This window comes from Pseudopodoces humilis, chromosome 6 (assembly GCF_049639895.1).
Source record: "Pseudopodoces humilis isolate 2021_Gansu_Grassland_sample_001 chromosome 6, ASM4963989v1, whole genome shotgun sequence".
In the NCBI taxonomy this organism is placed as follows: Eukaryota; Metazoa; Chordata; class Aves; order Passeriformes; family Paridae; genus Pseudopodoces; species Pseudopodoces humilis.
In genome coordinates, this window is record NC_142205.1 from 54,199,376 (window position 1) to 54,226,554 (window position 27,179).

The 27,179-nt window shown below is 43.2% G+C and overlaps 1 long non-coding RNA gene across 2 annotated transcripts; it reads right to left on the reverse strand.

Annotated features, from left to right (window-relative positions):
• Positions 1-8: 8 nt before the first annotated feature.
• On the reverse strand, positions 9-27,179 carry LOC148184188 (uncharacterized). Of its 2 annotated transcripts, none has more exons than XR_015772787.1 (5): positions 27,050-27,179; positions 18,396-18,565; positions 16,056-16,464; positions 14,598-14,747; positions 9-200 (listed from the first exon to the last, which is right to left on the reverse strand). It is a non-coding gene; the product is annotated as an uncharacterized LOC148184188 (long non-coding RNA). The 2 variants fall into 2 exon arrangements; XR_015772786.1 differs by lacking the exon at positions 9-200 and adding an exon at positions 12,277-12,882.

A 27,179-nucleotide genomic window follows, 5' to 3' on the forward strand; every position in this document is an offset into this window, starting at 1 on the left:
CTTATGGTGTCTGTGGGTGTTCAGCAAGTAGCCAATAACTAACTGCATTCATTTTCCCCAGCCTAGGAGAAATCCCAGCTCCAGATCTCAGGGATTGTTAGCAGAGGTTGTCCTTTTGTCTTGGAGACCTTTTGTCTTGCTTTGGTTTCAGGCTTTTATCATCACAGTGCTACTTTGGTCAGCTAGCTTGTATCTTCCTCCTGTAAACAAAGGAGGTGATAATTTGCAATGTTTGCACATAATTCATCATCTGTAATTGTTTGTGTCACCTGAAGCCTGTGGCACAGCATGGCATCAGTTTCTCCACTCTTGGCACATATGAACAACACATACACTGGAAGAAATACCTGTGAGCATTCCATTTGGTGGCACAGTGTACTTTCCTAAGTGCACTCTGAGCAGGATATAGGTGGTCCTTAACCTTTTCTTGCAGCAGTTGCAAAGCCAACATGTGCCAGAGCAGATGACAGAGCTCTGCCCCAGACAATACAACAGCCCAGGTAAATATTGAGTGTTGAGACAGAAACTTTGTCTGAGTGCTAACTTCCTCTCTTTCCTACATAAGAGCATCCACTGAGGAGTCACTTCATCCTTCCAACTCCCTTGTGCCCCATTCCTACACATCTAAGCCAGCCATGGACAGACCAGCACTCAAGCTTCCTGTGCAAGGAATGAGCAATTAGAGCTACAGCACTAGGCTGCAAGCCCTCAGAGTTCCAGCTCTAGAAAATAAGCTGCATCCATAGGCAGGATGGACAACCTGCACATTTGGACAGAGAGAGTCCCTGGCTTGAGGACCAGAGGACAGAAAGCCATTCTGGCAGGCAGACTGAAGGGACTCTGGAAAATTGCCTCCAGGCAGAGTGGGTACAAAAAGGGAGGACTTGAGTAAGGTCACAGTAAAGTCACATATAAAATATACCATTTTTGAGTCCTAAGCAAACAAAGATCCTGTTCACCCACTTTGTTTAGGAGCAGGAAATCTGCATCAGCATCTGTTCTGGGTAATACCTGAGTGTCAGACATGTAGCTCCACAAGAAGGGAAACCTTCATTTACGGCTCAGTCAAAATGGCATTAAGCCAAAATCATGCTGGTCCATGCTCACAGAACCAAAACAACCTTCCCCCAAAAAGACATACAAATCCACAGAGGTCAGCTCCAACAGGTACTGTCTGTCCTCTTAAAATAAACAAAAAAGTGATATCATGCTCCCCAGCTGATTTAAGGGAATTCTAACCTCATGTATGGCAAGGAGCTCCTACAGGACACAGGTTTGGTACAAATGAGTGAAGTCACCATCATACTTACCTGCCAAGACTTGCTGTAGTCACAGAAATGGATGATTTGGATTTGCAGGAGGATGCACCTGCTTCCCTTTTTTGATTAAATATCTCATATATTACATGCCTAAAGTCTGCGTGCCATGATTATCCCCTTTTGGGAGTTACAGTCCCTGACAAATAGGTATCACCATTTGAAAAAAAAAACTTGAAAAGCCAAGGTAAAGTGGCACAGAAAGGTTAAATGCTCTCTCCAAAAGCATCCAAGAAACTGGTAACTGTGCCAAGTTATTGCCTGTCTTCTTTTTCTGCCTCATGCTGCCTTTCAGCATGAATTAGCCATCTGGCCTTCCCTTTCCTTGTGCTTTGCTATGCCAGCAGAGCTCGGCTCCACCATGTGCGCAGAGTTATATTTAGAGAGAAATTACTTCAGCCCTGTCCAGCCAAACGGGCAGGAACAGGGGGTTTTGATGCCTTGCTCCTGAACAATGAGACAGGGACAGCAGAGCTGGCCCCAACACTGGGAATGCTCCACTTCTGTGACCTCCAGCCCTGAGCAGTCAGGAGGTGGAAAACAGTGTGCTACCTGATGTAAAAGCAGATAAAAAATAGGGGGGAAATGGCAAGAAAGGGCAGTGGCTGTCATGTGCTTTTTCAGAGAGCTCTGGGGAAGAGGCATCTGGTTATCCTCTCATTGCAGCCCTCAGGGTCTAACAAGCAGACCCTCCCACTGCTCTCTGCAGCTCCACACATTCAAACTCTCTCTTAACAGTAGCTACCTGCTGGGACTGTCTCATGGTGTCACTACACACCCCCCTCTGCCCTGGGAGGGCTTTTCCTTTCCCTTAAATCCTGCTCTTGGGCCCTGTCACTCTCCATCTTAACCTATGCAGTATGAGCACTTATGCTTGCAGCCTCTCTCAGCTTGTTTTCCTTCCCCTGTCCAAAGCTCTGCGCCCCTTGCACTTCACTCTTAACGGGGTTTGCAGCTTTGCTTTGAAGCAGGAGGGACGGGGAAGGATAACAGAGCAGGTTCCTGCCAAGCCAAGCACAGTGAACACAAAAGAAAGCATAGAGATGGCAGAGTGCATTTGCAAGCCTGAGAGACTTCACAATAAAATGCCTTTTCTTCTTTCTTGTTTTGTCTTGTTACAGGGAAAGAGCAACTGGAAAGGATTCTCCTGCAAGTTTTGTGTGCTGTGTTTGCTGACAGATGGATGATGTCTTGATTTTGAAACCCAAAGACCACAAACAACATCTGAAAGGCCTTTTTCTCCCATTATATGCAGCAATCTCTTGACTTTGAAAAACACATGCAATCAGAGAGGCAGTTGTCAGCAAACACCAGTTCAGGTGCTGAATTACAGCCAGTGGCCCATATCCTTGCAAGCACCTGCCCTTCCTGCTGGTGGAGGGACCTTGGCACGCCCTTGGTACACTGCCAAGGCCTTGAGTGTGTCTGCAGAGAATGAATTTCTAGTTTAATGGTTCAACTAGACTTGCAACAAGGGTAATTTCATGGCCAGGGAAGGACCAGTGTGGTATTATAGGCATGGTGACAATTATCCCTGCTTGGGATCCACAAAACTCCCTCATTTGGATTTGGGGCCAGTAGTGACTTCTACTGGGAATCTACTCTCCATATGCTGCCTCTTCTTCCTTATTCCTCCTGTCTCTGAAGTGGATTGTGAATGCTCTGGGGCTGGGTATTCTCTGCATCCTCTGCCCAGAGAAGCTGATAGAGAGCCATTTAAATGCAAGATGTGCCCCTCAGTGCAAGCAGCACCTGGCCCCTTCCTGGCAGCAAGCAGGAAACGCCATGCTTCAACATAACTAACAAGAAAATTTAAAAAACTATCCCTGGTTCTCACTTTTTGTGAGCTCTGACCATCACACCATACTAATGTAAAGTGTGTTAGCTCTGAAAGTCACAGCAGCCCAGGCTATGCAGATGGGTCTCACTGCACTAATTCAGGCTCAGCTCGTATCTGCCAAAGATTTGTCAAGTCTCCTTTCCCTTAATGCTTTAAAAACCTACAAAATGAAGGAAGTAAAATGCAAAACCACAGCAAAGTAATGAGTACAAAGGAGGATTTATCCTTTTCTTAAGCATATGCACCATCCTTTTCTCTTTCCTTTTAATCTCTCAAGCTCATCTGACTGCAAAACTTAAAAGGCTGCATTAGCCTAACTTGTTCTGTTGTTTCCCTTCCTCTCCTCAATCAGCAGACATAACTTTCCTCTGGAGCAGTGAACCTTTACAAGCTTTTGAAAAGTAATTCCTAATAAGGATAAATGAACAGGCTGCCTTCTCTTTCTCCTCAGGCAGCTCCCAGGGTATCTCCAGAGGATCTTCTGTGGGTCTGAACTCAACACAACACCACACCCTTGGCAATAACCCCTCCGAGGAGCCTGACACAGCCCAGGTGTGAGCAGAGACCACAGGAGATCCCAAGGCCTCAGGTCTCACCACTAACCCATAAGGACCCAAAGCCATCAGTCCCCCTCAAATCTTGTTTCATGAGTTTATCTCCTGCAAACAGGGCATTTGGCTCCTGGGGACTTCCTTCCCAAAACTCTTGCCTGTGAACAGACAATATAAATTTTTTATCGCTTTGTCCCAAGCTGATTTTTTTCTAAAAGCTCAGAGAACCTCCTTACTTAATTAAAGGATATGCACCAACATTCAGGACTTAAAAGACACCATCCAACTCATTTGGGGTTTTTCTTTTGCAGGTGTCAGGCAATATGAAAACACATTTTTCTTGAAAACCCAGGTGAAGATGAGTTTAATGGAATGCACCAAGCCCTTTGCCTGGTGAAGACTGGGCTGGCTCTAAAGCCTTTTCTCCACCATCCCTTGGAGTTTCTGCTGGGGGGGTGATGCTTACACACCATTCTTGAGATGTGTTGCCTACTCTCAAATGAGGGTACAAGGACCATCACATAACTGATATTAACCAGATGTTCAAAGCAAGATGCAGCACCCTGGCTCATGTCTCCTCTGCTTCCTCAGAGACAACACAGCTCATCTGAGGAGATGGGCAGCAGATCCTGAGTAACCAGCAGGCAAGGCAACTGCCTTGAAACACCATTCCTGAAGATGCCTGAGACTGAAAGCTGACAGAGCATTAATTTAACTTTTTAATCAAAATGAAAGCAGCTTATAGGATTTTTTTTTTTCCTACTCAATTATGCAGGCAAAGTAATTTCTTAAAAAAAAAGGATATTAGGTTGCTATTTTTTTTTTATTTTAAAAAACATATCTACCTGATATCACAGACCATCATTGCAGAAAGCATATCTGCAGGGTCAAATGGCATTTGAAATCTAAGTAACAAAAGCCCACTTTGACAGTTGTTTTCACTGAGCTGCAAATTGATTGACAAATTATTCATTGCACACTCAGACATGTCTATCTTTCAGAAAAGAGAAGCAAGTGTAGTCTCTGCTGATTTTTATCCCTAAACCATTTTCCTCCCCAAAAGTGTATTGCATTCAAAGAACTCCACAAAAAGAAAAGTAATAAAATACCACTTCTGCTGACTTGTATAAAAAACCTTTTAAAAAGTTCAAATTGTGATTATAGAACTGAAATATTGCTAGCCCACAAGCAGTTGGGAAAAATACATATAAATTGCAGTTCAGTGTTTTACAACAATTATATTTTAGCTCTTAAACTGACTTGCAATCCCGACAGATTTACTGCACATTCAAATTAACATACCATAGCTGAATCTTACTATTGCCATAACTTTTATTCAAACAGTCATATTTCTAATGGCAGCAACTATGCTTTTACTGTTGGATAATTTTTGCTAAGTAAAATAAATACCCTGTTAGACTCAGGCTTTTCCCAATAACTCAGCTGGTAACAGTGCCACTCAGCACCAAAAGCTAAATTGCTCTTACAAAGAAGTTGTGGCATCATGTATTTCTGCTCCTTGGGAGCTGGAGGTAGTAGTAATTTAAGAGTGGAAGGAGGTCTGGGAGTTAAAACCAATGCACTGTTCTGGCCTGGGGGCCATTGTCTACTAACATAAAAATGAGTGATGTTTCTGGATCACCTCCATGGGACCCCACAGGTTTTTGATCAGCTCAGGATAGTGCCACCAATTTTCCTTTTTGGACAAATTTTGGGTGTAGGCACAATGTGGAATACAGTGGGTTATGGCAATACACCACATTACAATCAGCCAGATCCAACCCTATAACCAGCCATGCCCACAGCTGCACTTAACCCCAGTGGTAAAGTGCAGGGCATTGTGCCTGGGGAGGGGAAAAAGCACAAGTGTGGAGAGTGACTTCTATCAGAGACCAACCACTGCTGTGAGTTTATCACATTTGAACACGTGCCCATTTAGTTTTCCTCTGAGCTTTTACATAGCTGATGTAAGCCCTGATCACTGTTAACCTTTTGCTCTATCCCTGCTCATGACAAGCAACTTTGGCTTAAGGATTTGGCTGCTCTCAGTCTACAGGCCAGTATTTTTAATTTGAGATAATTCTTCCTATAAAGACCCACTTTAAAAGGTATTGAGGTGCAGTTTCATGGTAATGCCAATTTATTTTTAAAAGACAACAAAGCCCACAAAACTTTGAAAAGTTTTTGTCATACTCATGACAAGCTGAAACCTTCTAAGGACCCAGCCACAGGGTTAAAAACTAATATTTACAGTTCACCTGGCCAGAGCTACAACAGAGTGATACACATCACACAAAGATTAGTGGTTTGACATTTCACACTGAAGTCATGGCTCAAAGACAAGGCAAAGTCTGCTCTCCTCTCCATGAACCAGCTCAGCCATACTTTGTAATACTTACACTTCAATGAAATGAAGCTCAAGGCCAGTATCTGAAAGGAGATATAAAGATCTCATTTGTCTCTACATAACACACAGACTTGAAGTTAGCAAATCTAAAATGCAGGTGACTTTCAAATCTTACTGTTTAGGCACTCAAGAACTAAAATACTCAGAATCATCAGTTGTTTAACATGATTGATATGTTCTAAATGAAAAGAGATAGCTTTGGGGTTTTGGGTCAGGTACAAATGCATCCAGCCTCTCTATAAAAATAAAATAGTACTACCGTGATTTGACAGACGCTATTTCCATACTTGCAATGAAAATGGGCACTTCCTCAGCTACAAAGCCTTTCTTTGTCTTCACTGCTAAGAAGCACCACTTCATTACCTTGGACCAATGCTGAGAAAGGGAAATTTATTATTAAATTCAAAAGATGACTTCATTATAACCTTGCTGGTGTGTTGATAGTTCACATATAAGCTACCATACACATACATCAGCCGATCTTTACCATTTGTCAATTCGGATGTCCCATATATCAGTACAGATGGGAGAAAAAAGTTATTATGTCCAATGTCCCTTGCTTACACAAAAGTTCATACTGAATTTGATGTTTCAAATCACACACTTGACAATTTTATTGTTGTCAGTGATAAAGGAAAAAGCTCAAATGAAACCAGTGTCCTTTGCTGTCAAACACAAGGGTATCTCATGTCTTGAATGCCATCACAGGCAGGAAATTGCCTGCCCTGGTTTCAAAGAGAGATTTCTGGAAGAAGAAGGGAATGACTTCTTGACAAACCACACTCTTTTTGAAAATTGTCTGTCAGTCAAGGAAACCAAATCTCTGATTAGATGTTAACTCTTTCAAGTTCTCCTAATGTTGTCCACACAGCATATTTAGGTGCTTTCTTTAGGACAATGATATCTGTCAGACAGTATCTTAGTCTCCAAAAACTTTGTTACCAAAATTTTTCAGCCAATGCCTTCAATTTACCAAAAAAATTTCCTGTTTTAATCACCATTTATTTATTATCTCTCATGCCAAAAGTGTTAATTCCCTCAATGCAACCCTTTGATCTGATTCAGAAGCCCGTGAAGAGGCCACAACAGCATTCACAGCTCACACCAGACTTATGGAAACACCAAGTGCAGGAGCCAACTGGCAAAGGCAAAACTTGATAACACAAGCCTGGACAACAGGAATGCTCAGCAGAGAGGCTGTGCTATAGAATGTTATCTTAGAAAAACCCCCAAACCATACAAAGAAAGAGGATCCCAGCACAGGGAAATCAGATGATGCATGTTTGCTTTGTGATTGCAAGAGTACACGTCTCTCATAGGCAGCAGCTGGATCAGTCTTAGCAAAGCCCTTCTCTGAAAACCTATCCCTTCTGTTTAGGAACCCCACAGCTCCTGTTCCCAAAGACATGGGGTTTATTATTTGTGTTTGTACAGTAGCTAGAGGAACAGCACTAAGACTTTAACCAGGAACATCTCTGGGCACGACTTCAAAATAAATTTAAAAGCTGAAGATAGAAGCTGTGGAGTTACAGAGGAGAAATCAGGGAAGTTCACAGCAGCCCTTCCCTCTTCTCTCCGGGAGATCAATTAGGACTGAATAAACTATGTGCCAGGGAAAGTAGAAGGGAGGTTATTTTTCCAAAATCACACAAGATATTATTGAGAAATTGTAAACTTGAAGGCAGTGCTAAAAAGAGCAGCATGTCATACAGCGAAAAGAGTTTGGATGTTGCCTACAGTAAGATGCTAAAAAAGTCAAAACAAAATCAGGGATCAGACACTTGTGCTGTACTTCAAAGCTACAACAACAAATACTAACAGGGTTATATAACCTTCTGCTTCAGGATTTAAAGTAATCTGTATGATAAAATTAATATAAAGGTCAGATTAACCAGTTTCTGCCCACTCTACTCTCTCCTAAGGCAACTGGGTAAAGCATTCAGAAGACTTTCAAACTGCTGGGAGGTAACTCACTAAATCTTTTCACAGCATCCTCTGGGTCTGATTGGAAGTGGAATTTCAGCCCATGCATCTTTTAGCTGCTTTTGCAATTTTTATCTGAGTTGCTCTCCACTCTGAGACCACATCTGGCAATATCTACAAATTCTCCCTGCTCATGAAAATGTGATGAATACCAGGGTTTGCCAAGGAGATTCATATTAAATCTAACAGCTTTATAATAGTCAATAACCTACCTGTCAGGTCCAAGTATTTTATTAAAGACCATACTAATGGCTTTTCTCTAATATTACAATATTGAATTCTGTAGGTGGGCCACACTGTGGAAATAGAGAATGTCACCTTTTCTGTTTCTGTAGCTAAATAAATACGTATATCCGCAGGGGAAATCTACATTAGTTCACCACACGCTTTTGAAACATCACGTCTCTCCCGACACACACAGTGGCATTTATTCTCCTCCATGCACTGATTTCTGGGCTGCCTCTCTACATTTCCCTCTCTGCTGAATCTGATCTGGGCCAATCTACTGAAATTGCTCTGTTTCACTCACTGTCAAAAATATTTCCCCTGCTTCCTTTCCAATAGGGTGGGATTACTCTTGACTAACACCAGCTGCTGACTGCACGCTCCTTTGAAGCGTCTTCAAGTGTGGTGATAGTCAGTGAGACAAGCGTGGGATGGGTGCAGTTGGACTCTGATTCAGTTGGGCTATTTATTATAGGCACAAAAGGTCAAATGCCGTAATTTAGGCAGCAACACCTTCCTCTGCCTCCTAACCTAGTCTCTCTAAACTCACACCATGGCCCAACAGACTTAATTCCTCCCATCTCTGACCCTTCTTGGTAAAAAACATCTTGTCCTCCCTTGAGATTGCATTGCATACTTCAGCTTCCCCAAAGGGCTCAGATTTCTCCCCAACAGGCATCCCAGAGAAGGAGCAACTGCTTTCAAATGACACTTGGGTCACAAACACCACAATACATCACATCATGCTCATAAACAGAGCAACTGCTCCCTACAAACCAGGACAAAGAAGTCCCTACCTTAATCTCTGCTTGTTTTTCAGGCAGCAGACCACAGGCTCAGCCACTGGACTGTCAGCATTGACTTGCACTCTCTCACACCACCAGAAGCAAGAGGAAATGCAGCTGCTCTTGAACTCCCCTGACTGCGATTAAAGGCTCACTCAGCCTGCATAATTCCTGGAGGAGACAAGTACGTACCTCCACCAACTCATTTTGCTCCATAAGTTATTCCTCAGCACATGATGCTTCCCAACACCCTCAGCCATGCCTAGGGCCAGGGCTCAGGTGGGTGCTATGGGTGGACCCTGCAGGTGGAGAGCCAGGCGAAGCTGGACTAGGCAATTAGGGTTTATTAATGTCATGGTGCCCTGATAATTTTCTACTCATGGTGCACAAGCTTGGTACAGCTCGGACATTTTATTTTAAAGCCTAAATATGGCAGGAGATGCTGCAGAAGTCAAAGTTTCAGGCTGGAGCAGAAAAATAGCAGCGGAGGTCTAGGAGACCACCTTTGCTGTGGTGGTGGGTGGGTCCTTCCAGTGTTCCAAAGCAAATTCCTTGCCACAGACTGGCACCTAGGGCAATATGTGTGGGCCCTCCTGTCAAAACCATCCTTTTTCCATGTATTACAATCATTACTTCCAGTTTATTTGCTGATGGCCACAGAGCTCTTGCCCATTTCCACCAGACACAGAGAGCAGGAAGGAACAGCAACAGCATCTACATCAATTAGTCATACATGGAATATGAATAGTAAAAGGAAAAAAAATTAATTCCATGGGCATTTTTTGATGCTACAAAGGTGTCAGTCCTACCAGCCCCTTCTTCTTTTCTGCCTGTGGAGTCAAATCCTTCCACATGCTTTGCAGAAATAGTGTGTTTTCAGCAGAATAAGGTGGGAGAAAGAGATGTCTTTTATTGCAAGCTGCAGCTGAGTCCTGCTAAATACCGCAGGCTGTGGTCCCAAATTGTCTCCCTGACTGACCCCAATGTGAATAGCTTGCCTGACACAGGGCTCATTTGGAAATGCAGGCGTTGAAACCAGGCAGAAACACCAAAGGTTGTGGTTCCCAAGCCAACAATAGAAAGTGCCACTTGACACAGCCTCTCAGGATGCTACCCAAAAGTTGGCAGAAGGAAGCCTGCATGCTTTTCTGTAGGTACACGTGCATGCATGTAGGTGAGTGTATGCATGTAGGTGAGTGTGTGCACACATGATCCTCTTGTGTTACCAGGAACAGCATGAGGCACACCAAGCCTTTGAGCCAACAGCAAAACGGAGACCCCTCCACAGGGAGGCTTCAAACAGAAGCAGAGAATACATGGACTAAATACAGGCTAACACTCCTTTTCCACTCCTCCCCCTAAATGCAACAACATAAGGTTTAACTGAGGGCAACCCTCCTCCTTATGCTGCAGTCCTGACCCCAGAAGCAGCTGTGTCTGGATGAAAGGCAGATGTTTGCTTCATCTAGCTGGGGTCAGTGATTCAAAACAGCTGCCCACTGCCAGCAGAGCCCATGGGAGTGAGCAGAGCAAACCTCCACAACAAAAAACTAGCAAAAATGTCCAATCAGTAGATTTCCCAGGCCTCCCAGCAAGCCTTGTTACTGTACTGGGTCTGCCCTGCTTTTGGTGGAGCAGCACACTGGGTCCTGCTTCCATCTTTAAGAGGTGGAAGGGGTCTGAGTTGATTTTCTCATTTGTATTCCCACTCAGGAGCAAAAAGGAGATCTGTTCTTCTGCATTCACATCAGGTATCCAGCCAAACCACTGTGTGCCCTTTAGATGGATTAATCTACCTGCTCCCAGCATCGCTCTCCAATTCCCTCTCTGCCCGAGCTATGTGGTATTCCTCATCCTGCCACAGGAGTTGTATTCCCACTTCTCTTGTCTGAACACTCTCACTGGACTGCAGGACACAAGGCAACAAAAGCAAAGAGCTGTGCTGGAGGCCTTTTTCCTGATGTAGCCAGCAAGATTTGTTGGCAGCATGCTCCCAGGCCACCCAGCCCTGAGCTGATCAGCATGGCGTGCTCCTTCCTTCTCCACTTCCAAAAGCTGATGCCAAATGAGCCATCAAAACTTACAGGGAAATTTTGAATTAGTTTTGCAGCAACTGAATTTCTCCTTGTTACAACACTATAGAGAATAATTATTTCTGAAAGGCCTTTTCACATTCCATGGATTATTAAATAGGCAACACTGGATTCCCCTTACTTGAAATTGCTTCCTCTGTCAAGGTAAACCCTATGCTCAGCCCCCTCCAATCTCATCTTCATTTTGCTGGCTTTTGCAGGCTGCTTCTCCCTAAATGACTGAATATGACCACTGTAACTAAATCAATCATCCATCTAGAGGTGGATGCCTGCATTTATTTATCTGGATCAGAAATACTGTAGATAATGGGTCATTAAAAATTACACTTTTCAAGCCACAGGTATCGTGAGCCTGACTGGGAAAGAATGAGCCTTTAGATAAGGAAGAAGGCTTAGGAGGGTCAATTAGGTTAAATTGGCTTGGATCACCATCCTCTGATACACAGGCTTTATTAAAGCCTGTAGTTGGAGACAATAGCTTATCTTCACTTCAGCGCAATTATTTTTAAAACGTGGCTGCACAATTTGGGGATTGCCAACACACGATATCCACTACCAACAAATCTGAGATTATCAAACATTTGAGCCCATCTGATTACAAAGGCAAAGGTAATTTGGTAGAAAAGATAGGGAGGACGAAACCACTGTTCTTCTGTCAAGCTACGCTCAAGTCTCCGCAGAGCCTGACTGGCTTGTGAAATAAAACACTGCAGGTCTGAAAGGAACCAGTCAGCCGTGAGTTACCTGAGCCCTGCAGCTGAGCCCTTCCTCTCAGCACTCAGATGGGGTATCCCTAGCCTGAAAATGTTTCCGTGGCTCCAGCAATATCACAGTGCAATCTCCTGTTATGAGCATTTGCTCTGGGGAAGGAGAGAGAAAGCCCTCTTAAGTCTTTCTCAAATAGATTTTCTCTTCTGTCTTTCTAGACATCTGTTTCTAAGTAAAAGGGAAAAATATGCTTGCAATGAAACTGGCCATTGAGCCCAAAGCCAAGGAGTTGCTCATATGGTTCTCTGTTCCCCAGTGCAGTCCCACAGCCCTGTCTTTGACAAGACCTGCAGGAGTAGGGTTCCTCCTTGTTTTCCTACTGTCCATCATCTGGTTTTGCTGGAGGGTGCCTGGCTGCCCCTCCTCTTCCCTGCTGAGCCACACATCCCTGCTCTGTGGGATCTGGCAAGTGCATTGCTGATGATTTGCTGTACCTCTTCATTTCCAAACACCTGAGGCCAACCCTTAGGTATTTCAGACAAGAAGGAAGCCAGATTGCTTGAAGGGAAGCATCCAGAATACCATCAGAATGAGTACACGGCACCTGGTGATCATCAGCAGCATTTTTCTTGTTGTGCTATTGCTCTCACACCTCATCTTTGTGTGACAGGATTTGTAAGAGAGGCATGGGAACTGGGAGCTCTTGAATCCCAGCCTCATTTCTGCTCCCTGCTTGCCATTTGGCTTGGAGCATGATATTCATAACCTTATACATCCGCTCCTGAAGGTATCACGAGGACTCATCAGACATCCACATTTATAAATAACAGCTTCTACACGCAGCGTTATGTGGTTTGCAGTCAGCACAGCAGTGAGCTTGGGAAGGGCAACACAGCCCTTCTGATACATCCAAGGAATCCTGAGGGCCACTGCAAAGATGCCTTCCAAATAAATCTTGCCCTTGGAAGGAGACTCTAGGATGGATATGAGAGCTTCTAGTGTTTTTGTTTTATTCATGACACTCCCTCCCCTGCCCCATTTCTTACATGCTCTTTTAATATTGGGGAAAAAAAAAGATTGCAAAAATATATAAGTATTTTTGTCACTAGAAAGTGCAAAAATTTGTTGAGATCCTCTCCCTGTTTAATTTATCCTAAATATACATGCATGATATAAAGATCAGAGTGTGAGAAAAACATCCCTTCTTTATAGAGGAAGCATGCATTCAAAAAACAATTTTTCTGTAATAAATGTCTGCCTTCGTACAATATATTTTATAATCTGTCAGATACATCTTACATGTATGTGCAATAGGCACACATTTAAAAAGAGAGAAAATGCATGCATTTTTTACCCACATTTAGCCTGAAGTGGCTTCATTATTTATTACTTCAGTTTGCTGCTGCTGTGATTGAGAGCTGGAGAAAGGGAAGCCTCCAAGCAGGGATCATGGGAATATAAAGGGAACTGGCACTCACAAGTTGCTGAGAAAGTCTTGGGCTTGTGGCCCCATTTTGACTCCTATCAATGCCAAGTGTAAAATAATAGTCTGATTCAGAGCTAAATGCCATCTAGATTTCCCACTGAGTCCATTAATTCTCTTCTTTTATTGTGGCAGAAAGCATTAAATACCTCAGATTAGAATCAGGGTTTCATGCAGGATCTGTATTCCAATTACACAGCATCCTTTCCCAATGCAAGACATTGTATTGATTTGTTAGGGGGTAGGGGGATTATTTTTTTTTTCCCTGCCAACTTAAAAAACTAATTTATTCTTTCTTTCTTTCTTTCTAGATCAAATTGCAGATGTTTTTGTCAAGCTGCTTCCTATCAGAACTGCTGCATGAGCAAGGAGAGTGGTTGTTCATGAAGGAATGTGTGAGTAGTGGACCTGATTTCTCTGGTCAAATCACCTCTCTGCAGTCTTTGAGGATTATCATCACCAAGGAGTTCCAAAGTGACACCTGCTAGGCACTGTCTAGCTAATTATTTGAAGCTCTTCTGTTTCTGCTGAAGTTTTGGCAGCCAGCCTGTGAAGTATTGCTCTGAGCTGTGTTTCTACAATATAATGCTTCTAGGAATGAGACAAACTGCTTTTTCTAGCCAGTGCAAGAGACATTTGCCTCTCTACCACCATGAAAACAATATTAAGCAGCTGCTCAGTACTGCTTTCTGAAGGCATTTCTGTCACTGATCAGCAGAATTTAATAACATCCAGATTTAATCCCTCAGACTCGAGCTGGGCTCCCAGCAGAGGCACAGGGAGTATCAAGGGGGTATTTTGAAATTCAAGTTCTCTCACAGGCAAGTGAGCAGCTGGAGCTATTCTAGGTTGAAATATTTAGCCAGGGCCAAATGAACAGATTTGACAGGACAGTGGCAAATTCTGCTTTCAAGTTTACTTTTTTTCACTTGGTGCTTCACTCTTGTAAGAAGCCCGGTTCCCTCATCAATCTTTTTTTTTTTCCTCCTTCCATTTGGCAAACCCAAGGTCTCATATGAGAAATGCAAGGAAATGACTAGTTTGGCTGGAAAGATGAGCAGTCTAGAATGATGCTCAGAATGTCAAGAAAAAGCATCTTTGGGGTGTACATCACCAATTTCTGTGAGGGGGCATCATTCTGTAGCATCAATGAATTTCAGGGCAGAATGGGAAATTGCTCTGAATTGTGTAAAACAGCAGACTCACCCTTCCAGGCTTTGTGGTCTCTGCTAGGAGGTGGACACCTCTGAAGATGGTCAATGCACTCAGTGTTGTCCCAGGCTCCTAAGCTGGGCGCTTCCAGTGATGGTGAGAATCCTCCATGCCTCCTGTTCCACCTCATCCTTCTCTGCCCAGCTACAAAATAAATAAATAAAAAAATACTGACACCAAAGTTATTAAAAAAGACAAATGGCTGTTAGCTACTCCTCAGAAAATTGTTTCTGACTTGTGATGGAGAATGCTTGCTAAGGTGGGTTGGAAGAAATATACAGTCATGCAGAATTATTCATAGAGATTTGTATAAAGCCCAATATACGTGTTACCAAAAGTTGATCTTGTAGGACAGATGGTATCCCTGCTCCTGCTTTATTTTTTGCCTTGTCATTTTGACCCACAGCATGCTCTCTCCAGCCTTCATCTTGCAGTCTATGCTCTACTCACTGCTTCCACAGCTAGCTATATTTGCTCTCTTCTCAGTTTGTTCTCTCTTCAACCCTTCCAAATACTGACCACTCCTCAGCATTTGCTGTCAGCTCCCTGCTGAACCTCTTCACCCAGATCTCTGTTTCTCCAGCCTTTCAGGTGACCCTGTTTTAGGTCATGGTCTTGTTCCTACAGCCGTCTTATTGCTCAATACACCTCGACTAAAACTAAAAGGGGCGTGTGCCAGGTTGGATGGGACTTCCCCTCACCTGCAGCATACTGTGAAGAGAACTCTGGAGAAGCATCTCTCTTCACCTCAATGAATACATTAACAAATTCCAGAGTGGTGCTTTTTCAAAGTTTATTTTAACAGTGAAATAGCTTGCACAACTGACACCCTCAGCCAAGCAATGGTTGTTCCTTTTTGCTCCTTACCCTGTAATAAATGCCCTGCTGGAAGGAACCCTCAGTCTCAGGTACAGTGCAGAGTTGTGTACCCTTTTCCCCCAAAGCTGAAGATCCTTGGCAGAGCAGAGCAGAGCCAGATGTCCTTTTTGGATTGAAAACAGGCTTCCTGGGGGAGGTAGCCCGGTCCACAGGCTATTTTTATGGGAAGGAGATGTGTAACTAGAGAAGAGTAAGACATGAACACCTCCAAGGTACCACATGAGGAAGATAATTTTTTCATATATTTTTTAAATAGATCTGATTTTTTTTTAAATAAACCCACTATTTTTGTATTTTTTCCTTATTTTTGGGAATCTTAAAGCCTACCTGAGACACCTCTTCCCTTGCTAGAAGTAGTTTGGTAAAGTCATGCCAGAACTTCAACACCCATGAAAACTTACACTAGAGATGCCAAGAACCTACCTCAGCTGTCCCTCACTCGCCATATTACTTAATCATTATTCTGAGAAGAGTGAAGTGACTTCTCATCACTCAGAAATAAGCAAGGCTGTAGGTTTGGTTGGCAGAAGTAATTTATCCTTGTTTCCAAAACAAATAAGCAAATCTGCATACCTTTTTCTTAACAGTTCTGAGCCAGAAGTTCAGCTGATAGCTGGTATAACTCCCTGGTTTTCACTGGAGCTGAGACAACTCCCACTGGCTGAATAATGAATTGTCATGAGTGAATGAGGAGTGATCAAAGAAAGATTTGGTTTCAGTAATGTAAGATTACAAATGATGGATCCTAGTCTAGGATTTTTTTTTTTTTCCTTTCGGTGTCAGCCATGTATGGGTAGAGAGACTTTAGCCAGCTTGCTGGGCTTGTGCAGACATTTATTTTTTCCCTCTGAGCTTGTGTTCCACCTGCAGATGCTGGTCCCTGCAGATCCTCATCCCATGCATGAGAATTCTCCCCCAAAGAAATAATAAATTCAGCATTCAAACTTATCTCAGCAGTAGATGGCACTGCGGGGACTGAAACCTGAAAAGGAAAAACCAAGACTCAAATTTTGCTCTCGGAAAGGACTGTCAGGATTATAATTGCTATAAAATATCCCATACATGCAGGTTACCCTAATAAGCACATATTGATTATAAATTGTTTCCATAATTGCAATTTTAATGCGTGGAGGTTCTAAGGGCTTTGCACATGCTCTCCTGTGGAAGGAAAAGGTTGCATGACTGTGAGCAAATGGGGAGCCTACTAGCAATTAAATTTTGACTTGTGTATTATTTATCACAACACATACCTTATAGCTAAGCTTTTTTTGAGTGTTTATCTGGCTTAAAAGGTAATGAAGGAGCTTTCTATTGTGGGAAGCATTTGATTTATCGCCTGCAAAATATTCTTGCTCTTACATAACAGGATTACACTGAGTTCTTTTCTAGGCCTAATCTCTTTTAGGCATTGTTATAAAATGCTGTTATACTTTCTTTAAGGCATGAACATGTGTAAAAGTCAGATGGACAGTTAATTGAATGCGCTGTATCTCTTTGAGAAAAGCTGGGAGAAAGAAGGGTTCCCATGATCTAATCCCACAGAAAACAAGGTGGCTTCCCATTATAAAGGTGGGCTCATCCCCACCCTCACAAGAGACCTCCATTTGATTTCAGATTCAAGTGATTCACCATCAACTCGAAAGCAAGCCATTCTCACAGCTCAGCTCCAAACTTGCAAGGTGCATTTCCATCAGTGTGGGTAATTTTGGGGTGATCCCAGCCATACTGATGTGTTTCCTGGTGCACTGGCAAACCAGTTTCTCTATCCCATGAGAGCATTTCCTGATTGGGTACTTCAGCAGGGCATCTAGAAACCAGGGGCCAGAATGTACATCAGGGAGGGGATGTGCTTGCTGCCAGCAAGTCTCTGAAGGGCAAGAGCCAAATTTGGAGCCTGGTGGTGGAGTTAGAGAGCCCATCACAGCTCAGGGCTCACTCCATGTGAGTGCAGCTCCTCTGTCAGGAGCAAATACTACAACGTTTGTGGTGGGGTCTCATAGACATCCCAGATCAGCACCTCTGTCTCCTGCATCTTCCATCTCAGTACAGAAGATAATGGCTTTCCAGGGAGATTTCAAACCACAATTTGCCAAAACTGTGAAGTCCCAGGGTGGAACTGGCAGATGTTTATAGCTGAGGAAGCTTGGAACCTGCAGCTGCCATTAAGGCAATTGCTCTAGCACATCCTACTTTACCTTTGTCTTCCTTGTTGCTTATAAATAATAATCATTATCCCAAATTTTCATCTGAGATGCTCTTCCATTCTTCTGATTTCCCTGGGATTTTAGGCTTTGGGGCAGGCAATTAACACATCTATTTTGTCCTAAAAACCTCAAGTCCAAGGAGCAGCATATGCCTCCTTTGCAAAACCATACACAAAAGCAGAAAGAAGGATAAATGTACTTCTCTCTGTGTCATAATTGTCAGTGTAAGGATCAGGCTGTGATAGTTCTTGGTAAGCAAGCATTGGCTTAGAAGAGATGGAGTAAAACAATAAAAAGCTGGGAGAAAGTACTTCCTCATATATAAAGATAATAAAATAAAAAAACAAACATTGAGCAAGACTTCCTTCTTTGGTACAAGAATTCCTTCTGTGGTACAACCCTGCCTGCATTTGCAGCTGCAACGTGTGTGAAAACAAAAAGCACCACTTAGGGCAAGCTTTTCCAAAATAAGATAATCTTATAAAATAGGCACTCAGACAAAAGGAAATAAAAGCAGTGTGCTCACTAATGATGTGAAAGCCAGCAGCTCTCTCTTCTAGGTGCTGCTTGCAGAAATCACTGGAAAATAAACAGGAAGCACTGTTGCAGGGATTAATCCTGCACTGACCAGGGGTTTAGCTGGGCATCCCACATGTGCTCGCCAGGACCACTAGGCTGAATACCAGTTTTGGGGCTGCTCATCTCATACCTGTTCCAATGTTATCCATCCCTTTTCCATCACTTTGCTGCTCATCTTTATTTGTGAGGGATGAAGGGCTGCTCAAGGAGACAGGACATTTTGAACCAGCTAGGACATCCAAAGTGGACATTTTATTCTTTCTTCTTCTATTTTTTCTTTGCTTTTCAGTCTGTGAGCTTCTGAAATTGGGAAAGAAGCATTCTTATGTTACAAACATTGCTGTTATTTAACAAAAACAAACAAACAAAAAAAAAAGGGGCAAAGCAAATCACCAAACATCATTCAGAGCACACACTGGTAACTTTTGTCACCATGCCAGCACACGATTAAAATAAAACCTGACAGAAATTACCTTTGAAAATAACTTACCATTTCCTCTTCAATCTTTTCATCTCCTTTCACTTTGTTTTGGTTGAAAAGCAACAATAGAATGTCAGAGGTGGGAGGAAAGACATTTTTGTGACAGAATTGTGGAATATGCAATGGCTTGGGGAAAAACACTTCTTGCCAGTGTCATTTCTATTCAATAACTCAGTAGGCTTTCCTATTTTTATGTACACATATACGTGTACAAATGTGCAGGTGGTGCCAGGATAATTTTATCTGCTTTTACAGAGCATTTCCTATTTTGCCTTTGTCATCCTTGTTGTTTATAAGTAATAATCGTTATCCCAAATTTTCATTTGAGAAGTAGATCATGCCAGGAATGTAAAGATGATGGCAGCTCGTTTACCTGTGATCTTAAAAGAAAAACTGAAATGTTCTGCCCTTGCATTGTGTTGCAAGAAGAAAAAGAGCGTAGTGTTGTTGACTTGTTTCTGTTTTGGATTTCCCCTGCTTCCAAAGGAATAAAGGGACTGAAGCATTAAAGGCAGCTGGGTAGCATGCAGTTGTTGTTCCCAAAGAACAAAGCCTTTCTTTTAAAAGATTTTAATGTGTTTTACCTGCATCCATCCATCTCCCACTCTCTTGTTCCTCTGTCTGCCCTAAAATTTCACAGCAATATCTTACACAGAGGGAGCTTCACTAAATATCATTTCAGACTGGATTAACTCAGCCAAGGTCTGGAGCAACACATGGGTTTTCCAGGTGTAGAGATTCAATCACTTCTTTTGCACCCATTTATTGGACCAAAACCTAACCAGGGCACTCAGATGGCTGCCAAAACATTAACTTGGAAGTCTTCATATATATATGTAAATATATATTATAGTTATCTTTACATATTATATATAATACAATATTTTTATATAATATATTATTTTTAATATCTATTATACTTTTGGTTTTGGTTTTTTTAATACAGAACACAGTTTTAAGGTTAGTAGCAATCTAAACCCAAATATTTTAATTTCATGGTGCCCTGGACAGAAGAAAACGAGCGTGAAACCTTTCCTTTTTCATTTACAAAATTCTACCCTGGAGAATTCTTTTTGATTTTAGTGAGGTTATTCCTGATTTACAGGAGGAGAGGGAGGTAGAGGAATGTTCAGGGTGAGTGTCTCTGGTGGGGTTTTCCTTATTGTCCCTGGCACATCCTCCCCATGGAGCAGTGGGATGATGGATGGGACCTATTGACTGTATGGGTAAACAAATGTAGCTAATGGCTTTGAATTTGCTGGCAGATATTTCTGGTGAACTTGTTTTCACTTCTGGTGATCTCCTTTACACAATTTTATCCGTGACTGTTCACATTCATCCACTCCTTCCCACTGGTAATTGTGATTCAAGGTGACTTCAGCACAAATCAAATCCACTTCCAGCAGCACGGTCTGGCGAGTTTAGCAGTGATGGGCCAGATGTTGGTGTAGGTATGACACTAACTGCTGTGAGACCCCCAAATCTACCAGAACACCTGGAAAAAGTATTGCACCCTCAGCATGAGTGCTGGCAAACACAGACCAAGAGATGTTCTCATAACCCACCACTACTCTGTCCCCATGACTTATCTTATTGCCCCTTTGATGGGAACTGTTTGAGAGGAGCCAAGACAAATGAAGAGGATCTAATTCCTCGAGACAAAACTAGAGTCATGTGCTAAGCAGTGCTTAAACACTTAAAAACACTTTTCCTACGTCCCCAGCTATGAAAAAAGCAAGAGTTCAACCCAGCCATAGGTGCAGTACTGAAAAAGCCCAAACATTGGGACTGGCAGACTCAAAAGTAACTGCATATGGCACCTGAGCCCACAGGTTCACACATGCTGGGCATCCCTGCACTGCCGAGTCCAGTTCTGGTGCAGACAGTCAGCGTGTAGCCCTCACACTGATAAGGAGCTGGATACCAGCCGGAACAGTCCACCCCAGATCTGGAAAGCTTTCAGAAAGTTTTGCCTGAAAGGCAACATCTTTAATGTATTTTATCCATATAAATACAATAGATAACAATAATAAATATGATAAATGTATCAATTTAGGAATTAGCAGCAATTCAAGGTGAAGATACGAGCAAAGCAGGCAGTCAGATTTCTCTGTGCTCAACTAATAATCCTTTTCCACAGACTATATATATATATTATAAGAGCAGATGGGACTCTCTTCTGCCTTGAATGAATTCAGCTTTTGCTGACAGTGAGTGGTGATTTTATCACTGATAGCAAACAGGAATATAGCTACATCAGTTTTAATTAATCTTGCTCATGATGGACTCAAGTGCAAGTGCTCTCCATCTTATTCCCACAAGCACTGAAAGGTACTCAGTAGAGCCTGAAGGTCAGGGCTCTTCTAGCACTGACCAGCTATTACAGAGCCTAACCACCCTACTCACAGACAACTGCAGAGCCAGTTTTACATAAGACAAATAGCAAAACGCTGAGCCTTTGGCTTATCACTTTACCTCGTTTCCTCATGTCCCTGCATCTGTAACAAAGCAGGGGATAATACACCTTTCCTGCATCCATCACCTGCTGGCTCTCGTGGCTCTTGCCCAACCCATCTAACAATCCTGGCACCTGGCCTCCCCTTCGCTACGGTGGCCTCTTTTGTCACTTGTCAACTAATTAGACCTCGCAGGCACATTACCAGCGTGGGCAGACAGCAAGGCCTAGAACAATTACAGTTTCTATTTTTCAAAAAAAGCTACCAGATGTTTACTGAGTCTTATCCAAAGGGATTTAATGGCAGCCTCAGCATGCTCCCAACAGAACAGCATCTGCAAGTCTCCAAACAGTGTGATTTCATTAATTCCTCAACAGGCTTAGGTTTCTACCTGGGGCCCAGATTTTTCTTGTTTTTCCTTCAAACACTGTGACAGATATAAAGAGAGGGGGATTGCCACTCATGCCACATTGCAGCATCCTTGACAGCTAGAACATTTTGCAAAGTTTTAGTGAGTCACTGCTCCCCAGCATCAGAACCCTAGTGAAGGATGCCATTGAATTTTGGGACTGGCAAGATATCAAATTTTTTATGAGTGTTGAATTGCACCTGCAGGATGAGACACTAATTGGAATTATCCATTTAAAAAATAAAAAGGCTAGAAACTAATATGGAAAAGGTTACAATCACTAAAGGATGTGGTGGTGAAGGAGGGAAAGGTCACAAGGCATATGGCAAGGTTATGATCTGTACAAATCCTTCAGTCTAGTTCATTAGCAAGGCAGCTCATCTCCACTAATGGTGCATTATTACCCATTATTGTGAAGCGAGATTAATCAAGAAGTGATCAAAAAAGAAAGAAAAATAGAAGCATCTGTCTGTAAAGTTTTACCACTGTACACCAGTCATATGCCAGATCTGTGATCCCAGGGCTCCTGACCATTCCCAGTCTCCAGGAATTTAATGTTCTCCATGCTTGACCTGTAAGCTTGGACTTCCCAGTGCTGGCTACTGCCAACATAGCACGGATGATTTATGAAGTTAAACTGGCTCAGGAAGCCCCTGTTTGTCCACAACAGTATTCACACCTCTGTTTCAGGCCAGGGGAGACCGAGACCAGACTCATTCCGGCAATATCTGCTACAGCAGGGCCCGGAAAGCTGGTACTGCTCGTAAATCACTGCGTCAAGGGGGAGGCCTTTATCAAGGCAACCCTCTTGTCTCTTCTGTATCTGATAGCCATGATTCTGCAATAAAGGCAGAAATAGTGTTGACTTCCACAGTAATTTACTACAGGGAAAAATCAGGTAGTAGGTTCAATACAAACTTGACAGTTATAACTAGCACTCAGCTGTGTGCTGAGGAAGATTGACCTTCTTACTCCACAGGAAAGGAAGACAGGGTGGCTTGTGGTGTTTTCCTCCTATTCCTCATCTGTCACTGCCCTCCTCATTGCCTCCCAAGTTCTCTTAGATTTTACATATATAGCTTTTGGCACTTCTCTTTTCAACAGACTTTTGTCCAAGAGAAGGAACTAAAAAAACACCTCCCAAAGGAAGAATTGCCAGACAGCTTGCCAGAGACAGAGATCTGTGATTTCTGGGACTGGCACGAGACAGAAAAAGAGTGGTGGCATCCTTAATGTGAAATGTGCATACAGAACAGGAATTCAGGGGACCAAGAGAACACAGCTAAGTTCAGGCATACCTTCCCAGTGGAGGACTGCTGAATACTTTACTGAAATTTTTAATTAACTTATTACAAGCTCGTGGTGATTAAAAAAAACCTGTTCAGCAGCTGAAACTAAATTAAAGCTTACCTGCACACATCTTTTACCTGATGCAGTCTGATAACAGTGGGATACCTAGAGTAGAGATAAATGCTCTCCTCTCCCTTGATAGTGCCCCATAATTTCCTTCATCTCAGCACCTTCTCTCTGCTTGCCTCTGCTCCCTTAAAGTTTTTTCCATGTGGTGCCTCTGGCAGCACAGAAAAACTGGAAAAGTAGTATCTGTAGCCAGAATACATTCCATACCCTGCTGACTACTGCAAAGAATATTTTTCCAACACATCTGTAAGACACAGTTTGCAGTATTAAAGAGAGGGAGGTCCTCTACAGTCAGAACATTGTGATGGGAATTACACATTTTGATCCACTGGTGCTCCACAGACTTATGTGTCTCCATGCAGACTTGGAAAAAGACAGGCAAAAGCTAAAACATGAGCCACTTTCAGGCAGTCTGTAGGCAGAACAAATGAATCACCTCTTTTACAAGATGATTCAGAGGTAAAAGTGGATGGACACGCCTCCTTGGATGGGGGAGGGTCAGCACAGCAGGACATGGTGCATTTGATGCGTTGTGTTCCAGAGCAGGAGAGAGAGGATGCCCTGGGCTCCTGGAGTGCCCTACTACCCGATGTAAAACAGCCCCACACGGTGAAAAAGCCAAAACTGTGTCGGCCCCATGCCAGGGACCGACCTTGGCACATTAGGAAAAGTGATGACCCAGCTGTGCTTGGCTTCCAGCCCAGGACCCTGGACAGTCTTTGGCCTGGCAAAAAGGCTTTACAGCAGACTCAAAGCAGTGCCAGTTTTTTTCTCCTGTAAATGTTTAGCTGTTGTTTGGGGACCAGCTTTTGGTATCCCATTTCATTTGGAAGTAAAGAGACACTGAAATGCTGCAGGCTCAAGCTCTCTTCTTCTGAAGAGGTTGTGATGGGAACAGCAGCTTTCAGTGTCTGAAACTGTCTAGGAAAGGAAATACAAAGTCATCCTTTCCCTCAATCTGTGGTTTGACATCTTTCCTTTTCCTTTCTTTTCTTCAGAGGCTGAACCCTGGACTCTTTTGCCACACTTGAAAAGAAGGGATCTTCAGAAGATCATCACAACCCCTACAACTCTCCTCAGCTCCCAATGTGATTTCTTCAGCTGATGAATTCAGGGAACATTGCAAACAGTATCGCAATGGCTGCTAACGCTGTACCTACCTCCTTGAAGACACTGAGGTGCTTAAGGAGCCCCTCTTCATCTCTTCCACTACTAAAAAGAGCTTGTGTGACAGCTTGCAAGGAGAGCAGAGTGCAAGGAACCAGCAGGTTGGCACTAGCAGTTCATATCCATCACACAAGCTTTACAATGAGAAGTTAACGGTGGGGAAGCAGAGAACTGAAAATACTCTTTGAGAGCTAAATCCCTCTCAGCTCAATGCTGGCAAATATATGTCTCTGAATTGTGACAAAGGGCCATCTATCCTCCTCTTCCTCTTCCACGCCAGCACAACAGAGGGCTGGAGGCATTTGAGCCGATCTGGTTTCAGACACCTAAGAGCACAGGTGCCCAAGGATCTACAATCAGTGGAGAGAAGGGGCACTCTCAGTGGAAACTGAGCCCAGCTGGCTTTGGACCCATCTCAGGACAGCGTTGTAACCCTCAGGAGGGACTGGTCTCACCACTGGGTGGGTCCCCTCACATGCTCCCTAATGCAGTAGGAGCTCTGCAGCCCTTGTAAGGTCTTGACACTTCATCCACCTGCCAAAGCAAGCCAGCTGAAAGCCTTGCTCTTCAGAGTAAATCAAGAAAAAATGAATGTAGAATTGACACCAATAGCAATTTCAGAGGAATGGTGTATTACTAGCAGTGTTATTGCTTCCACTGCCTTTATTAGAGTGTATACACAGTGTGCAATAATGTAATTAGATTTCACAATGTGTAATAATGATTTTTATGCAATGCAACAACTGAGCATTAGAGAGGGGAATTGGTTCCCATTACAGAGCCAGCACGAATCTTGGGCCAATACTTCATACCTGACAGTGCATCTGTTGGGTCTCAGGTCTGGGCTATAATCCAGTAAAAGCTGGAGGACAGCCTAGTGCAGGGTTTTTTCCACAGTGACTCCAGAAATGCCTCTGTGCTTCCTCTTGCCCCATGCCTTCCTGTATGGGCAGCATTGCCAGAATCCAAGGAAACCCACTGCACAGCTCCTTCATGACTGGAATGCTCACAGGAGAAGACAACCCCTTTTAGTAGAGTAGAGGTTTTAGAGGCTTAAAGTATCTTTCTCTACCTTGGAGAAAACTATTTAGGAGCTGAGGTGCACCCACAACACAGGAGCCTACCAAGGTGGGAAGAAAATCAGTAGCACAGCCTGAGAGGAATGAGGGAAGATGAACAACCACGGGCCTGGGGACTACATAGGGCCCATTACAGGGATAATAAGGACACAAAAGGTAGAGGGATATTAAAAGTGCTCCTGATCCACAGATATTCACTGCACCCAAGTGTAGCTGCTGACGTGTGACTGGACCGACAATGAGCCTGGCACAATTTACCCCTTAGCACAGATGGGGCCAAGTAATTTCCAGCATCGTGTCTCCCACTTCAGCCCCTGGTGACTGGGCTGGAACACTTGTGGCATGTGCTAGAAAGGGCACAGCAGTGGCCACCCAGCATGTCCTGCAATGCAGCAGAGAGCAACAGCAGAAACACAGCCCTCGACTCCAGCACATCCCGAGCTTGGCTTAACCCTGCCTGGACAACGGCACCCCAAAGCATTGTGACTTGCTCTTGAAATCCAATTGTGACAACAAACATTTGATGCCTTCAGAATAAATAATTTTCACTTTCCCTTTGAGTGGATTTGTTTTAAATGCCACTTACTCTGTCTCTGCCATTAATGAGCACAAGTTGACCCACTTATTCTCTGCTGCATTTTCCACAGCAAATCGTGACTTTATTGCAAAGGTACAGAATATTAGAGACACAATTTCATTGGCAAGATTTTTTCACTTGTGAACCCATTACTATTTTCCCTGTACATTTTTTTTCTCCCTCATCTTGCTAGAATAGAGAATTGCTCTTTTGCAGGTCTATTCTCACTGCTATTCCCCTGGCTTGAGTGAAATATATATGAGATGACTCAGAGTTTGAACTTTCAGTATATGTTTCTAATACAAAGTCTCCGTGTGTCTGGGGACTTAAGACAGATATTTAATTTTAGATAAGAAATACTGGTGACATCATGCCTTTGATTTCTTTGCTGGATATCTGTGCAGCCTGCACATGGGGAAGCTGTTCAGCCATAACAGCTTCATTGCTTTTAGGAAGCTGCTTAATATTCAGCAGAGGTGCAGAGCAGCAGGCAGCCACTGGCCCTCACGGGTGGGGCTTAGGGAGAGCACACCATGCAATAATACATATGCTATGGTAAATAAAGGATATTGCAAAGAAAACTGGGGTCTCCAAGTCTCATTTTTGTGCAGCTGCTGCATCCCCAGGACAGCAAAGCTCTAAGCAGGGCACATCAGCTTGAGGGTCAGCTACCCTTACCCCAAGGCCACCTTGCAGATGTTGGTTTATGCCCCCTCAACACACACACTGGAGAGGTTTAATTTAGCTTCGCCATCAGTGACTTTAGCTTCCCACAGCAGCAGATGCTGGCAAGTGCATCCAAGCAGAAGGAAGCATGCACATAACAGCTTCATTTTTAGCTTTACAGATGAAAAAAAAAAATTAAAAAAGAATAAGAAAACCAGCACGTCTTCATTTTATTTTGAAACATGACTAAAAGCTCGTATGCATGGAGGGAAGCTTGAGAAAAAAATCAGACTCCTGCAGCAACACCTTTTAGTCAAGACCATTTTGATGACATTACGGTGACAAATATTCAGCCCTTCCTACAATTTTATACCTTCCTACACAGCAGGTGTTATCCAAGAAGATCTAGGAGAGCTATTAGCATGGATAAACAGGGTGTAAGACAGGAAATAAAATTTAATTGCTGAGACACGAGTCAAACCACCGTACTTGCACATCAACAGAAACACTTAGCATGTGGGGTGTCTTACCAAGGGGTCCAACAGAGCCATTATTCTTCAGAACTCCAGTCACTCTTGAAACATCTTCCTAAAGTTTAATCTCTGGTTCAGCCAGGAGTTATAAAATCACTGCAAACAATATCAGCTTTATCACTTTGGC